The following is a 13,753-nucleotide window of genomic DNA, read 5'->3' as shown; positions in this document are numbered from 1 at the left end:
CTCCCCCCGCACTGAGCTCTGGTCTGTGATTCCCCTCCCCACACCGGGCTCTGGTCTGGGACTCCCCTCCCCCTGCCTGGCTCCGGTCGGGGACTCTCCTCCCTCCCCGCGTCAGCCTCCAGTCTGGGACTCACCTCCCTTCCCGTGCTGGCCTTTGGTCTGGGACTCTCCCCCGCTGTGCCGGGCTCCAGTCTGGGACTCATCTTCCTCCCCACGCCGACCTCCAGTCTGGGACTACCCCCCCGCCCCCTGCGCTGGGCTCCAGCCTGGGATTCCCTTCTCCCCATGCTGGGCTCCAGTCCGGGACTCCCCTCCCCCCACCCTGCCTCCAGTCTGGGACTCCCCTCTCCCTGCCTGGCTCCAGTCTGGGGCTCCCTTCCCCCTGCGCCGGGCTCCAGTCTGGGACTCCCCTCCCCGCACCAGGCTTCAGTCTGGGGCTCCCCTCCCTGCACCAGGCTCCAGTCTGGGGCTCCCCTTCCCGCACCAGGCTCCAGTCTGGGAGTTCCCTCCCCCTGCGCCGGGCTCCAGTCTGGAACTCACCTCCCCGCACCAGGCTCCAGTCTGGGACTCCCCTCCCCATGCCTGGCTCCGGTCTGGGACTCCCCTCCCCATGCGCCGGGCTCCAGTCTGGGACTCCCCTCCCGATGCCTGGCTCCGGTCTGGGACTCCCCTCCCTCTGCCTGGCTCCAGTCTGGGGCTCCCCTCCCCGCACCAGGCTCCAGTCTGGGACTCCCCTCCCCATGCGCCTGGCTCCGGTCTGGGATTGAAATTCTTATGGTTCTGCAATGGGATTTTGAACTATTTTCTTGGATGATGCTCTGGACTGTTTAATTACTGCTCATAGACTGACTTTGCAAAGAATACAGAACATTAAAAACAGATCGTTATGCTGTGTTTCTGATGGCGTTAACATATAGAGACCTGGGAGAATTTATTTTCCCCCCTTTGTTCATTAACGAGGTGAGGGTGTCACTGGCTAGGCAGCATTTATTGCCTTGTGTCAACCACATTGCTGTGGGTCTGGAGTCACATGTAGGCCAGACCGAGTAAGGATGGCAAATTTCCTTCCCTAAAGGGCATTAGTGAACCAGATTGGCTTTTCCCCCAACAATTGCTTCACGGTTATCATTGGATTCTTAATTCCAGATATTTTTATTGAATTCAAATTCCACTATTTGCCCTCGAAGGATTTGAACCTGGGTCCCCAGAATGTTATTTGGACCTTTGAATTAACAGGTCAACGATAATACCACTAGCTCTTCACCTCCCCATCCAGTCATTCACCTTGCGCAACCTGGCTTTAGTTCTACTGTAATTTACTTTTTTTCTAGCAAATAAGCTGTTGGGTTATTGAGTATATGCAACAGAAAATAAAGTCCAAATAAGCAAGGTAGGATATCCCTCCTCTTTAAACACCCTGTAACTTGCAGTTTTCCGATGAATATTTGAAGTTCCTACATGATTCCAAACCGCACAAAAGAACCCCACACTGACCACAGTGTGAGGAACTGTCAATAAGAGGTCCCACATGATAGAAGCAATGCAGGAAATGCTCATTAACAGGAAAGATCAACTTTAAAAATAAAAAAGATACTTGAATTGTGAGTGGCTACATTGTGCTGAGTAGAAGAGCCCAGGCAAGGTGCAATGTGTTGACTCAAGGGTCTCAAGAGTCTAAGGGAAAGGACAAATTAGCCAGGATTCCTACTCCTCACACACAGATCTATTCAGCTGTCCCTGCAGAAAATACCTGGACAACAATCCAGTGAGCTATCAGGGAAGAATGGTGATGTTATTCTCAGGAAAATCAGGAAAGGTAGGTAGGAAATCAGGAAATAAAAAAGAAACCAGCAGATTTTCCAATTGGTTTAATAAATCTCATGTTACTCTAATCTGTTCGGAAGTCTAATTCTGTGCAGAGCAAAGCTTTCCTATTATTACAAGAATTCAGTGATGAACATAGATTCTCACGATGACTGCTGCACTAATTCAATTTAATTTGACATGGATTAAAGACCAAAAATATATCTGCGAGTAACAGACAAGACGTCTGTCTAGATTTCGACAAATTTCCTGCAAGTTGGGAGAGTCAGAAATCATCCAAACATCTTCTGATTGGAATTTACTGCCTTGGATGTTATTTTTAAGCTCTTCCGCAGCTCCACCGCCCCCTGCTGGGACTAACCTGACACACTCATCTAACAGGCAACATCTTCTCTCTCCACTTTGTTTTCACGTAGATGAGGGTCTTAGTTATTCAGGAGAAATTTCTGCAATCAATGAGCTTTGTGTCTGACTGAAAGAATTGTGTCTTCATTGTCCGAGGCTGAAGCATTTAAATCCAACCGAGTAATCTAATTGAACGCTGATGAGTATTTGGTTCACTTTGCATTAATCTCACTGCTCTATAGACTAGACATCAGTGTAAAAAAAATTGGCCAACCTTCCTCTCGTGATGATTTCCCAGTTTAATGTTTCAACCCATGGCCAGTTGCCATTAGGAAGATGGTGGTAAACTGCCTTCTGGATATGCCGCCATCCATGGGGTCATCTATGATGCGGTTAGAGAGGTCACTCCTGGATACTGGTGCAGCAACAGTGAAGGTACAGTTCAAGATGGGTCAGCATGTGTCCTGAAGGACAATTTGATCCCAAGCATCTGCTGCCCTTGTCCTTGGATGATGGCATCGAAGGAGCTTTATCGAGTTGGCACAGTGCATCTTGTACGTTGGTTTTTATTCACTTGTGGGACGTGGGGCGTCACCAGCTGGCTAGGATTTATTGCCCGTCCCTCGCTGCCCTTTAACTGAATGGCTTGCTAGCTCACTTCAGAGGGCAGTTGAGATCCATAAAGTCATACAGCATGGAAACAGACCATTCGGTCCAACCAGTCCATGCCAACATTAAGAAATGGATGGAGTACCAATCAGGAGGACTGCTTTCCCCTCAGCACCATGAGGCTTTTTGGGTATTTTTGGAGCTGCATTCTTCCAGGCAGGTGGAGAGTGTATGACCACATGGAAGCCAGTGGAAGATAGAATGTGGCTTGGAAATAGCTTCCCTTTCTGTCTTTTGCTATCTAACTAACCAACGCAATGTACATATTCAAAAACAGCGTTGCTACTTGGAAAATAAATGTTGACCTCAATAGATATAAATCACAGCAAAAAGCAATGCCCCCAGGAGAAAAGAGATAAGGCAAAACAAATGTGAAAAGAAAAATGAATTAGCACCAGGGACCCAGGTTCGCTTCCATCCTTGGGTGACTGTCTGTGTGGAGTTTGCACGTTCTCCACAAGGTTATGTTAGTGGTAGCCTTGTGAAAGGTGGTCTCATCAACACAGATGCTCTGGAGATGTTGAAACTGGGAGAATGGAAAGCAATATTGCAAGAAGTGAGCTGTGAGGAAGTGTAAACGAGATAAAGTATGGGAGTTGGTGGCCTTATAATGGGTATTGGTGGACAACTAATCCCCAGAAATGGAAATGGAGAAGTCAAGGAAAGAAAGGGATGAATCAGAAATGGGCCAGAAGAAGGTGAGAGAAGGATACAGTTGGAAACAAAATTGATTCATTTTACCAATTCCAGATGAGAGCAGGAAGCAGCAGGAATGATGTTGCCGATTTATTGGAGAAGGATTTGTGCATGGATCCCGAGCGGAAGTGGGATAAGGAATGTACCGTGTACCTCACAAAGAGATATGCATAGCTGAAACGCATGTGGATAGACTTTGATATGGAGAAAATGAGATGAGTTAAAGAACTTGTTCGAAATAAGAACAAGCTCAGCCAAGCCAAGGATGGAGACTGAGCAGACCTCTATTCAAGGAAGCTGTGGAAAGCCTTCAGCCTTTGGTGGAGTGCTAACCTAGTGATATTATCGGCGCACTGTTAATCCAGGACCCCGGTTGAAATCCTGCCACAGCAGATTGTGGAATTTCAGTTCAATGAAAACTTGGAATTAAGAGTCTAATGATAACCATGAAACTATTGTCAGGAAAAACACATCTGGCTCACTAATGTCCTTTAGGGAAGGAAATTACAATCCTTACTTGGTTGTGGTTACATGTGACTCCAGACCCACAGCAACGTGGTTGACTCTTAACTGCCCTCTGGGCAATTAGGGATGGGCAATAAGTGCTGACCCAGCCCACAATGCCCTCATCCTGGAAATGTAAGCAAAAGAACCATCCTAATGGTGGGTGCTCTGTGTGGAGGAATTACACAAGCATGGACTATTATTTTATCAAAATGTAAATGAATACATCAAATTAAAAATGAATCTGGTGCAATTAGCCAGGTGGTTAATTTCTTCATTACACCAGCCATATTTCTTTTTTACTGTCTTTGTGTTTCCCTCTGAGGGACAGAGGTTTCCAAAGTCCGAAGAGCAGGCAGACAAATTGTTTTGCTCAGACAGCTGCTGGGAACATCAGAGGAGCCACATGTGTAGACCAACCGTCCCTTTTTCCCATCCTCCTTGCTCCTGAAGCTTAACCTCCTTCCTGTCAATTGAGCACTCAGCACAAGTGGGAGTAAATCAATGGCTTCAGCAAATGTCCCATCAGTCACTGGAAAAGATCAATGCACGGTGCCACTAGGCCAATCTACTTCGCGTATCAGGAGTCATTGTCGAGAATAATCCAGGAGTGTTGGTTAAATCATGAGGAAGGTTTTGCTCGTTGTGAATCTATATTAGCTCAATACCATTGACCCAAGGGTGTTCGCCAAATATATCTATTTGAATATTTCTAATGGGAGGAGAAGTGGATAAACATTTGAACAAGAAAGTTTATTGAGAAAGAACTGTAAAATTCAACGATGATGGAATAGAATATTTTGCTAAAAGTAGGACACTGCAATGAATAGATGAAAAATTCAATTAATTGGACTATGATTAATGACTGCGCATAAATCCATGTGCAGCCTAGATCAATGACACAATGGAACCTTATACAACAGGCAGGGATTATGGAGTAGGTTATTTAGTTTGTGTCTTCTGTGTCCAGTGATAATAATCACTAGCTGCCCATGTTTGATTCCAACCAGTGTATCAGCTTAGTTTTCATTCGGCTAATTGTGGTCATCCACATTTGAAAGCCACTGATTGATTTGCTCCATTTAGTTTGTTTCCTTAAATAAATCCAATTTTACGTAGACAACTCAATTGTCTGTTTCGCAACTCGTACCTGAAGGATCAGTGTACTAGCCTTTACAGTTTGGAAACAAGCCTTTAAGTGGGCTACTGCCTTCCTAATGTTCTGGATAACCCGAAAGTCATTAGTTACCATCTCACCAGGAAGAAGAGGAAAAAGGCATTTCAAGACGCAATCCCAATAATTGGGAGCATCTACACAACAACCTGAGACCAAGCAGTAGTTCTTCCTTAGATGATCACCTGAGGTGTTAGTTGTTATAGGTTATAACAGTATGGACAACCCTTGCCTACGGGAATAATACACCACATGGTTCTGTGGAGAACTAATATATGTAATTAGATTTTAGGAGCTTCCGACTGATGAAACTCAAAGCTGGAAACCTTGAGAATTTTCTCGCAGTCGTCTTCAGGCAGCTTTCTCCGTAGCTATTGTTAAAGCTTTTCTGTACTGTTGGCAACAGCAACTATTTTTGAAAGGTTCCTTAAAAAGTACATTACTGGCTAAACTAATTTCCTGTAATGTTGTTTCTACGAAGTGTTCAATGCAAGACAATAGCATGCCTGTCTCTTTCACTTTCTGGAATGCATTGTGGAATTCTGGCAGAAATATCAATTAACTTGGATTGACTGCACCAGACTGTTGAGACTAATCCTATGTGTAGCCTACTCAGAATAAAAGGCATTAAGATTTGGAGTCATCTGCTCTAAAACAGGGACAAAACCTTGGACTTTATTCTGGACTGAATTCAGACTTCCTTTAAACTTCAATAGTCTAACTTTGAGTCAGAAGCCAAGGGAAAACAGAACTTCTGGCTAATGATGAGAAGTGGAAAACTAGTGATTCCTTATGCTTCAATCAATGGTGGCAATCTGTAAAATTAGTTTGCTAGAGAAAAAGTCACCCCGCAATAATAATTTGTAAAAATTGAGAATGTTTTCTCTGTTCATTGTAGTGGCAAAGTCAGATTCATTTTCTAAAGGCCTGAGGAAGAATTTCACATATTAACTTATGATGTTGAGGGAGATATGTATTTTGCACAGCCGTTTGTTGCCCAAGGTAATGGTTCTGAAAGAATGAATGTTGAAGCTGCACGTAGTTTCACCCAATCTGATGTTATTGCAGAGCCTTTGGATGGAGAATCAGGCAGACTAGCACAAGATTCAGTGTTATGGACCAGACCAAACCCCCTCAAAATATATCAAGGAGATAGCCTAGATCATAACTTTCATCTTATTTAGAGGCAAGTGTAAGGTGCTGTGTTCAGCTGTGATTCGATTTGTCAAACTACCAAGCTTTAAGGCAAACACATTTTATTCGTACAACATAGTTAAAATACAAACAAAATAAGAAGTATTGACACAACTTTAACACTGCTAAAAGACTTAATAAAATAATATATCATTTGACTACTACTCATGAACTATTCCAATACAGCAGCATCCCATAAACACATCCTTGGTAAAGGCAAATTCAGCAAAACAGATTTCCTGCACTTGCTATCTCCTCCAGTCCAGGAGAAGGAACACCAACAGAATGAATCTAACAGCAGAGAGAGAAGTCAAGCATTTTTTTCAGCAGCAAAGAGAGAACTGCATCTAGCAGCTTCAACTTCAAAACCCCAACTTCAACAACTGAAAGCAAAAGACCCTTAGTCTGTGTGAGCCTGACTCCAAACACTCATGCTTCTTTTGTCTAATTTTTTGAAAAAAACAGAGCTATTTACTCTGCTTTCCACGGAGCAGACACCTTGGTGCCAGGTTTACAAGTCCCCTCTTCATGAGAAACAGGACAGAACAAATCGCTCTTCAAAGCACAGTTTATCCACAACAGATGAAGTCTGATATATCACTTCTGCCTCAACTAATTTTAAGTAATGATGCCTCATAATAAATGTAATTTATACCTACTAATGTAAGAAAAGAACCCCTTTTTGATAAAATTCATTGGTTTGCTCTCATTTGCCTTCAAATATTAGACAGACCCTTAGACTCAATGCAGAAAGGAGGATCAATGGCAGTGCTATACAGAAATGACAAGCTAACCAGTGGTCTGTAACCCAAATCCCAATACCACATCTTTAACATTTTAAGTACTATGTTTTGCAAATCATAATTTGTTTAATTTTTTTAAATAATTCACTGGATGAGGACATCACTAGTTAGGCCAACATTTATTGTCCATCCCTAATTGCCCAGAGGGCAATTAAGTGTCAACCACATTGTCGTGGGTCTGGAGTCACATGTAGGCCAGACCATCTAAGACGGCAGTTTCCTTCCCTAAAGGACACATTAGTGACACAGATGGATTTTTCCTGACATTCAGCAACGGTTTCATGGTCATCAATAGACTCTTAATTCCGAGATTTTTTTCACTGAATTGAAATTCCATCTTCTGCTGTGGGGTAATACCTGGGTCTCTAGATTAACAGTCCAGTGACAATACCACTTAGGCTATCACCACCCCTATTGAAAGTGCAAAACTTTTCTTGTAAAATACACAGTAAAATTACTTTATCCACACACAGTATTCAGAATAGCCTGCAGCATGCAGAAAAAAAATAGATTATTCTTCAAACTGACTAGAACTTTTTGAACAATGGATGAGGAGTGTCCAATGATTCTAATTTATTTGGATTTTTGGAAGAAGTAAAAGTTTCATAGAATTGATAGTAAATTTGCTTGTTGGCAGAAAACAGAAGGTGATGAAATTTGGACCAGATTGTGTCTGGGAAGTTGTAAGAATTGCAGTCTCATGGGGTTTCGAATCAAGCCCTTTGCTGCCTATGCTATTCACAAACAATTGAGAAAATTCAAAGAAATTCGGACAGATTAAGTGCATGGGTTAAGGATTGGCAGATGGAACTTAATGTAGATATAAATGTAATGTAATACACATTGGTACAGGAAACATGAAACATATGTACATTGAAGGGCTTTGTTGTACTTATTCCAACGAGACTGTAGATCCAGGCAAAGTGTAACTCTACTGTGATTCATCAGATACCATCCCTAAGGGGGAAAAGCATAGAATCACAGGGAATAGTGGCTTAATTGCAAGACCACTATTCTGTGAGTGTGCAGTTTAAATGTAAGAATAGGTAAGAGTTTAATCCCACTTGGGGCATTATTAAATTGTTCCTATTAAATGACTAACATCGCTGAAATTACAGGGAAGGATGGCATTTATTGTACTTGGCCAGTTTAAGACTAGGGACACCAAAGCCAACTCAACAGGGACAATCAAGTTTCCATCCTAACCACTTTTAACCGTCATCATTATTACATTAACTGGTAGAATATTGGAAGGTGGGTAAGAAATAGGATTCAGGCATGATTATTAAATGTTTCATCAATTGCACAGAAACCCCTCCCATGGATAATTACAACTCCAAAGCAAAGTGACGATTAAGGTAGCAAAAATTATTCCACAAGAAACGTACAGAAGATAGTGCGGATCACAAATGGTGATACACTGAGCTACAAGCTGGAGTTCTCTTGGTTCAATCAACTCAGTGCTGGCAGTGCTAAGTCGGAAAGTGTTACCCCTTTAAGGTGCTAAAACCAAAAGGCATTAACACACAACAGCTGAACAAGTGGCTGAGGAATATTTTTGCAGGCACAATATAATTGGCCATTCGTAGAGTCATAGAGCTGTACAGTTTGGAAACAAGCCTTTTGGTCCAACCCATCCATGCCGACCAGATACCCTAAATTAAACTAGTCCCATTTGCCAGCATTTTGCCCATATCCCTCTAAACCCTTCCTATTCATACACCCATCTAGATGCCTTTTAAATGTTGTAACTGTACCAGCCTCCATCACTTCCTCTGGCAGCTCATTCCATACATGCACCACCCTCTGTGTGAAAAAGTTGCCCCTTAGGGCCCTTTTAAGTCTTTCCCTTCTCACCTCAAACCTATTCCCTTTAGCTTTGGACTCCCCTACCTTGGGGAAAATACCTTGACTATTCCCCCTATCCATGCCCTTCATGATTTTATAAACTTCTATAAAGTCACCCCCTCAGCCTCCGATGCTCCAGGGAAAATAGCCCCAGCCTAGAGGTATACATTTTTATTGATGGATATGTTGCACCATGAAGCAACTTCGGGTTAGTGAGGTAGAACTGTATTTCACCTTGCCTCTCCCTTTGAGATCACAAGGGCTCATCACTACAAGCATCCCACAGCACATTTTAGATTTGTTGGTTGTAATGAGATAAATCATAATGAAGTAATGATGTAAATCAATACAGGCTTACACATTTCTGGCTCTACATTGGAACAAACAAGCACAAAATGATTGACTTTTGGGAAAAAAGACTTGTCATGTTTTGAAATGTGAATTCTAAATTTTAAGGGATGGTCTAAACCTTGTACTCATGTAGATATAGAAGAGAAATGAGAATCAAATAATTACAATTAACAGCATTATCTAACTGTGTCCTAACAGAATTTAATTTGTGTTGAATTGTGCTGTTTTAACTTCATTTAATTTACTTTTTATGGCCACATTTGACTCTGCATTTTAGCTGCCTCATCTCCAAAGGGACATTAATACATTGGGTGCAGTTCAATGAAGTTGGAATGGCAACAAAGTCTAAACAAAAGTTTTTCAGAAGTGAACTTGATTTCACTGAATTCTAAACAAGTTCCAGGGTGCACAATTCCGGTTCATAACTGATGATGTAGACTGAAACAAGTTATTTAACTTAAACTGTAAACTCAGAGCTGAAAAACTCAAGCCAGGTTACAAAGAAAGCTAGAGGGTGACCTCATACAAATCCTTAAAATTATGAAAGGTTTTAAGAAACTGGACACAGAAAGAGTATTTCCTATTGTGGGGAGCAATATAACAAGAGATCATCAACATAGGATCATCACCAAAAATTCCAATAGGGAATTCAGGAGAAACCTCTTTACCCAAAGAGAGGCAACGTTCAAGGCATGGTTAAAGGAAACAGTATTTTATGAGGGAAAGGGAATAGATCACAAGGAGAGTGTATCATTAAATAAAGAAATTCTGCACATTAAAAGGTGAATGAAGTAAACAGCAAAGGGAAAGAAAAACAATATAATGAGCAGAAAAACAAAATAAGCAGCAACGTTGCATGATACTAAATCTAAAGTGATTAAATATACAATATGCTCAAAATTTCAAATGTCACATAGATGACCTCACTACAAAAGTATAGACAAATACTTGATAACGTTGACTTGTACAAAATATATTCATATAAACATTAATATAAGTGTTTTAAATATGAAGAACAGGAAATGTTTGGAGAATATTGAGTAGAGCATTTGGGTAGAAGAGGACAATCGAGTTAAAATAACAAATGCTGGAGATCACAGCGGGTCAGACAGCATCCATGGAGAGAGATCAAACTAATGTTTCGTGTCTAGATGACTCTTCATCCAGCATTTGTTATTTTCGGTACAGATTCCCGCATCTACAGTAATTTGCTCCTACTAGGACAATAGAGTGATTTGGGTGAACAGACATTGGTGGGAAGGCTGGAAGGATGCTACAGAGTGGTGATTTCACAGAAGTTGTTAAGCTGTGGATCAGTCAAATCCAAGACATTAATTAAATAGAAGATCAAAAGAGCATAAATCACCAAACGGAAAACTTAGACGTCACTTCAGAGGCTTTTGCTCAGAATGGCCAAAATAGAGAAGATACATGGGCGATTGTCTCTACTGAATACCAATTTATAAGGAGGTTATATATGGGGAGGAATATAGAATTGTTCCTCTGAACAGATTAACTGTATATTTAATACATGTAAAATATTCCATGTGTTGTTCAGATAATCACCGTACTTAGCTAGTGACTGTCTGATCATAACATGTAAGCACCAAACAATTCCTTCCTCAGATTTAACAGACTGCCAACTGTGAGCCAATCCTATTTGTGTGATTTTCATATATGAGTCAGCATTATGCTTCAGGCATTGCAGTTCAGCCAAAGCAAACATAGCTAAAAGCAGCAAGCTGGATCCACTAAACAGCTTGTGACAGTCAATCATCCTTTCATCTGAGTCCACTTTCATTACAGTGTAGAAGTTCTTCCAGCGATATTAGCATTTGATCAGCCTTAATTCCAGACAGAAATATCAGAAGCCGAGATTCCACGCTGGGGATGTTAGGCTTTGGTGGTATATAAAAGTCGCCAATGTTCGTTGTTAGGTGAAGAAAAGGCAAGCTTTTAAAACTAAAGCAAACATATGAAGCTTGCCCGAAATCATTAAAGCCATAAAGAATGTATTGACTGCTCGGTTTAATTCACATCGTCTTTGTAAATGGAACATGTGAGGAGATTCTGACCTGTGTTTAAGTGTCATGCACCCTACAAAGATACCTCACAACCTCAAGTTGAGAGCAGACTATTAAAAATACTTTTCCTTATCCCACTATGAAATCGAAACAAAATATTCTGACTGAATTAAACAGCACAAGATAAAAAGACCATTTGACCCATGGTGCCTGTTCGAGCTGCCTGAAAGATCTATTCATTAATTTCACTCAACGTGACCATTTATATTTTTCCTCTTCATATGTTTATACATTCCCATATTAAAAGCAACTCAAATTACACCCCATGTTTCTGATTAAGCATTCCATACCTGGACAACCTTCTTCTTCAGATATTTTCCTAACTTTTTTTGTCTTTGTGGTAGTCTTAGATTCATTGCCTCAAGTCTCAACTCATCAACCAGTGGAAAATGTTGATAATTATCCTGTCAAAACCCTTCATAATTTTGAACAGCAAGGCAATATTTCCTTTTAACCTTCCGTATCCCAAATGAACAAAAGCCAGTTCCTCTACTCATAGAATCCCTACAGTGTCAAAGCAGGCTATTCAGCCCATCGAGTCCATACCAACCCTCTGAAGAGCATCCCACCTTGACTCACGAACTGCCCTATCCCTGAAACCCTGCATTTCCCTTGGTTAACCCACTAGTCTACACATCCCTGCATGCTATGGGCGATTTAGCAAGGCCAATCCACACAACCTGCACATCTTTGGACTGTGGGGGGAAACCAGAGCACCTGGAGGAAATCCCCCACACGATGTGCAAACTCCACGCAGACTGTTACCTGAAGGTGGAATTGAACCGAGGTCCCTGACGCTGTGAGGCAGCAGTGCTGACCACAAGGGTCATTGTTTTCTCATACCAAATAATCCTGAAATTAAAAACCTTCAGAACTGTGGAAGGGTCACCTGACCCGAAGCCATAACTCTGATGTCTCTCCACAGATGCTGCCAGACCTGCTGAGCTTTTCCAGCAACTTCTGTTTTTGTGTCTGATTTATAGCATCCACTGTTCTTTTGTCTATTATTTAATCCTAACATTAACTTATTCAATCTCTCCTTGGCCTTTTGATCCTTGATAAATCAAGATGTCTAAACACTGGTCACATTCTGGAAAGTTGGTGCAATATTGTCATGGAATTGACATTTTCTTTTACACCCTCCCCTCTCTCTTATCCTCTTTTCCTTCATATCTTCTTTTTCTGAAAGGGCTAAATGGATGAGGACATGGAAAGCTGCCATAGCCATGGAACCAGCAAGAGTTAGTCCCTTCAGAGAGATGAGGGGAGTGAGCAAGATGTATAACATTGCTTTAAAGAGATCTTAACTTTAAGGATTTCAGGAGGGAAAGAGATGGTCTGCACTAACTTAGTGTCACGTTTCAGTGAATTTCAGCCTCAATATGTTTGAGTTACAAGCACATGGACAGCGACCCTGATGGACCCAGCAACTCACTGAAAAAACTCATGAAATCTCTTAAAGTGCCATTAAAGCAAGTAAGCTTTAGTCCCCTGGAAGTAAAAAAGTAGACATGTTAAATTAAAAATATTTAACCAAGTATTTATCCTTCTGGTCTGAGATTATGATTGTGCATTTCCCCGATTGCTTGTGAGTGAAATGCACTGTAGGTTCAGCCTGAAGGCCTTGCTGTGATTGCTTCCATTTTATGTCTGGTACACATTAAAATCTTCGCTTTAAATTAGGAGCAGATTTCCCAAGACTGCAACATCTGCGATGCGAAAAGGAAAGGAAAAAAGTTGGTTGGCCGGTTATTTTTCATTGGGGCTCCTGCTAATTATTATTATTGCCCTAGACACTGAAACCACAGGGAGGGGAAAAATAAGGCACCGTTGTTAAGATTTAAGGCACTTTGTCTCTTGTTGATGGAATGTCTTACTTTTAAAAATAGCTAGCTTTGTAGTGTTCCAAGAAGCAAATGTACATCCCCTATAATGTGCCCAAGCATCCCAAGTACATTCCTTGAATTTCTTTTTTCTGAATGAAATGGCCCCTCTAATTATTTCCTGATCAGTTGTAAACTTGCTGCAGAGAAATGTGTGGAAAGGAACCAGCTGTCTTACTGCAGCCCCTCCATTATGCACCAGTTGGTCTCTCTCCCCAGCTTGAAAGCATACCTTTTTCCCTTGTGTTACTCATTGAAGTTCCTGGCTTAATCCCGCTGGGGGTCGGAATCCTCTGGAAGCCAATGATGTTGTGACAGCAGAAAAGACGTGTGATGAGCCAACCTGTCATACTGAGCTTTGGCAGGTTCTGCGTTGTC

The sequence above is a fragment of the Rhincodon typus genome, chromosome 12 (assembly GCF_021869965.1).
Source record: "Rhincodon typus isolate 14 chromosome 12, sRhiTyp1.1, whole genome shotgun sequence".
NCBI lineage: Eukaryota > Metazoa > Chordata > Chondrichthyes > Orectolobiformes > Rhincodontidae > Rhincodon > Rhincodon typus.
Note: the sequence above shows the minus strand (reverse complement) of the source record.